We start from the raw sequence: 5,342 nt of genomic DNA on the forward strand, positions 1-5,342 counted from the left end.
TTTGGTGCTAACACCAAATTTGGTGTAAATCAACTCCAACTCACTGCATCAAATTTTACATCAAAAAAATATATTTTTTTCTCTCTTTATTATTATATTATTATTTCTTATTTCATTTATATTTTTTTATTTCATAAAACAAAATTCTTTCTAAAAAATATTCACTATATATAATTTTTATATTGCTTCAAATTATAGTCGTTTAATATAAAATTATTTTATATCATAATTTTTTAAATAATATAAATTGCTAGCAAATATTACATATTATACATAATAATGGATAACACAAATAAAAATGAAATCATTAACGAAATATAATTAAATAAACATTGCACAATTGAAAATTTTATTTTAAGTTCTATATGAATATTCAACTTTCAAGATCACTATGATGCTCCCATAAATCCTCTATTAATGCATTAAGTAGTTCAAAATGAGATTTTTTTTCCTTAATTTTTTTATGTCGAGCAAGTTTGTTGCTAGTTTGTTGAATGTTTATTATTTTTGATAATTCTAAAGTGCATTGTATTATTTATCCACCAATTTATATTTTGTATATTTAATTTTTGTCAAAGTTAATTGTACTTATATCCAATTCAAATTTATAGTAGAATAAACATAAATTTAATTTTAAAAAATTCAAGTAAAGGAAAATAATTTATAAAAAATTAAAATTTTAATCTACAATTAATATTATAAATATATTATATAAAAATAATAAAATATTTTAATTAAAACATACAATTTATATAATATTTAATTAAGAGTATTATATAATAAAATAATAACAAAATATTTAAAAAGTACATTTGGTGTGATGAATAGTGTAACACCAAATTTGGTGTTACACTATTCATACACCAAATTTGATGTAAAATTTGGAGTGGGTTGGAGATGGCCTTAGGAGTTCCATTAGTACTCTTGCTCGGTTTATTTTTACCTATCACATTTTGTTTTAGGAAAATTAATTTAATTAATTTTTTAAAATTAAATTAATTTAATATTTTATATTTTAAATGTAGACATTTAAAAAATATTTTAGATTGTTGTTATATCAATATGATGAAAATAATATATTGTTAAATGCTAATCAAAGTTCATACAATTTGTCTTTAAAAAAATAAAACATGACATGTGAAAACAAATGAACGAAGTACAATATATCTCCAATTATTGCAATTCATCTCATTTTATCTTTTTTATTTTATTAAAAGAAAGAAGACTTATCTTTTTATATTTTACAATAATTAATTTTTATAATAGCATGATTTTATAGTGTTGAACAGTTGAAGAGATCTCATATCAGCAATTTAAGAGATGGATGCTCTCTTTAATATGACTTGAACAATCCTTATCTGTTAAGTTAATTTTTGAAGATAAATTTAATCCAAAAATTCTACTTTTTTTACATATACAAAAATCTATAACATATTTTAGATCATAACTTTTCCCTTTCGCGACCAATCAAACATAAAGAACTCAAGACTGACGATGTAATGATAATATTGCAATTGTTATTGATCAAGAATGAAACTCAAAAGAAACTTCAATTTTAGGTGCAATTGCCCAAAAAATGAGAGAATCAAATTTTACTAAAATAATTTCGTTAGCTTTTTAAACATATAAAATAAAATTGTGATATGTTCATCGTCACATTTATTTCGTAGGGACAATTCTTGTAAATATCTTCAATTAATCACCCTTCAATCTTTATCCGAAAAATAAATGAATAAAATCGTTGTCTTTATGTCCTTCCATAATCCATACATGAAAATACCCCTAACCACATATATTGCAATAAACAATAATAATATGTTAGAAAGAATATGGGACAAAATATATACCACTATTTCTTATGTAAAAATTATGTAGTTTCCAAACACAGAAGTGTCAAAATTGGTTGGAATACGAAATGGTGGTCCAAAGACTTCGTTACACACACAATATTTGGGATTGAGTCACAATTTGAAGTTTATGAGTATAAGATTTTAGTTTATTTAAATTAAGCATAATATATATATAAATTTGGTCTTAGCTGACAAGTAAGCATTTCACTTTGAGTATGTATATCTACACATTTCTATTCATCTTTATTGCGTCAATTGAACACTCCAATAAAATAATCATCTCGACACTTCCCAAATCTATTTGTCAGGAAGGCATCGGGTACTCACGAGATACAGAGGGGACGAGCTAGAGTGTTCAATCGACACAATTGGAGATGAGTTAATGTATCTAAATGCGCATATTCAAAGTTTGAGTATTTACTTGTTAACTAATGTCAAGTTTAAGTATTTGTTTATGTTTTATGCCTTTAAATTATTAAGTATGTTCAAAATTAACAATTTACACACCTATTTTATGATTTTTAAAAGATAAATATAAGATTTGCATCAAAACTATTATGTTTGACCAAAGTGTAATCCGTATTTTAACTTAGTCCCTACATAATTTGAGGAAATAAGATCTCTTTGGCTACTTATAAAATAAATAAGAGAAAATAATTTTTTTTCCAAATTTTGTAGGTGTAAAAATGAAGATCTTTCGTAAAAAGATCATAATTATTTTTTAGATCTCTCGTAAAAAGATCATAATTTTTTTTTAAAATGTAGGTGACCTAAAAAAAATCTTACATAATCTCTATCAAATTCCTCCAATTATTAAATACAAAAAAATAAAAATAAAAAAAAATCTATAATGTCCCTCCTATAAATATATATATAAGGAGTAATCTTTCTGTCAAGTAATGCAAATCGAATCAAAAGTTTGGTACTGTCAGAAACTTTTAAAAAAGCTTGATATATCATATATAAGTATATGGAAGTTATCGTACGTACTAAAGTAGTTCCACTAGAATATCATCCTTGAAAATCTTGCAAAAACAATTTTCTACGGTTTTGTTTGATATAAGTATTACGACTTAATTAAATTAAAATTCATATAGAAAAATTTCACATTTAAAAATAATGCACTTTCTGATAAATATGACTCATTAGAACTCAAAAGCCAAAATTCTTAATTAAGAATTAGTATTTATCACTTTATCATAATTTTATTGTTATAAATTTTCTTGTTATAACAAAAGTTCCTTTTTCTTATTAATAAATCAATTTTCTGATACCTTATGTTGTAAAATTACCTTCTCACACACAAATAAGAGAAATTGGGAAACAAATATTCGAGTCTAGCTTCCATCAACATCGACCATAAGCAGTAATATAATTCAATTGTAAAAATAATATTAATAAAATAAATTGGCCTATCTAAATTGCTACATATGGATTACTATACAATTTCCCTTTTCGTTATTATCCAAAACAATACAATATTAGAATTTAATGATAACTCATCTATATTTTTGTTACAAATAACTTTTTTAATTTCTTGTTCTCATATCTATGGAAATTATCGTTCTAAGAACTAAATTTATTTCATCAAATTAATAATTAGCACCTAATATATTTACATATAATTTTTAATCATTTTATATAATTGTCTAATTTATAATTTTACCTTACTAAATTACTTAATCATGAAATAATTGATATAATTTGATATCAATAAAACAACAAATATGAGTTAATCTCAATTTGTTGTTCTTTTGCCTGGCTAGCTAACATCTTTTAAAAAGGAATTTCATTTAGTGTATTCGTCCATCAAAATAATAATAGTCAGTAAACTTATATTTTCATTTAATATATAGCTGATATAATTATTTTCAGCAAAGTTCTTTTTAAAAAAGAGAATTCTTATTCTAATCACCATTAAAAATAGCAATTCTAATCATGTTCTATTTTTTTTTTCCAAAGCCTTTTTAATTACTATATGCTGATGGAATGTCCTTTTGCTTTCTCTCATGGAGTGATTATTATCTGGCCTTGGTACTTGAAATCACAGACCTAAGTTTAACCTTAGAATAATGGACTTTGCTAAAGAAATTCCTAAATAATCTATCTTTAAGCTTAAAGAATTATTAAAACTGATAAAATAGGAAGGGTCAGAGGAGAAAATGATTTGCATTGATTGGGTTGGTTTCACTATGTGCTAGTATTTTAAATGGAGAGCCAAGGGCACATAATATATAATTATGTTTTTTAATTTGATATCGGCTGATATTTATAATCTTCAATTTTGAGCGTGTATAACTAGATACTTAAATTTATATAAAATTAAACAAGTATGTACATGCAATGTACGTAACAATTCGTGTGAGATACACTTGAACTGATTGGTCTATGACATGTTGGACGCGTATGTCTAGTACATATATTAATTTTATACAAATTTAAGTGCACACGACGACATAAATATCAGTCAATGTCAAATTAACAGGTATGTTTATGTATTATACCACTAAGAATAATACAAAAATATAGACAAATCTTTTGTTCTATTATAATTCGTCTTGCATCTATTTGATGCATCATCACATGACCGTCGTGTAGCTCCTCGAGAATCATGTCATTCGCCTGTCACGTATTGCCATCAAAATCATAAATACTCAAAGTAAGCTTCTGTAACTCATTTCACGCTCACTAAAAATAATAATAAAAGTATAATTGAAATTAATAACAAAAGTATGATTGAAAATAATAATCCATTTTAGTCTTGAATTTCAATCCTAAAGTGATAACTATTTTTTAAATTAAAATGACAGTTAAAATATAAACAAAGATAGTAATACTCCATCTATACTAATTTATGTGTCATAATTCTAACCTCAAAAAATAACATTCTTAATTGGACACCACATAAATTAAAACAAAAGAAACAATATATGCTCATATATAAGTACATGTACAACAAATCACGAGCAAAATCCCGTGAGAGAATAGTCCAAGGAAGAAGACAGCTAATAAGTAATTAATAAACAAAGAATAATTAGCTAGATTAGATTCCTTTTAATGAATTTTTCTCCAATAAGAAAACCTCGGATCAACACAAAGTATAATGTATAAATACTATATATTGAAGTGATAGTACTAATAAAAATGATTTAACTTATATATAACCGACAATAAAGAAAATTATATAACATTGTACATTAATGTATACTAATTTATTATATTATGTTATTTATTTTATTTTATTTTGTGTTCTATCAAATTATAATTAATATGCATTAAATCTATTTCCTTTATAATATGTTGATGGGGGTAAGGAGACTCAATGATCCATTTTTTACTTTTTATGGACACACTAATATTATATCATGTTTAGTTAAGATCGCAAATTTCAATAGATTTATAATTACACAAATTTATGTCATTTTAAGATCATAATTTTAAAATTTTCAAATATTTTATGTAATTAATTATATTATATAAATTGAAATAAAT

This window comes from Solanum dulcamara, chromosome 4 (genome assembly GCF_947179165.1).
Source record: "Solanum dulcamara chromosome 4, daSolDulc1.2, whole genome shotgun sequence".
Lineage (NCBI taxonomy): Eukaryota > Viridiplantae > Streptophyta > Magnoliopsida > Solanales > Solanaceae > Solanum > Solanum dulcamara.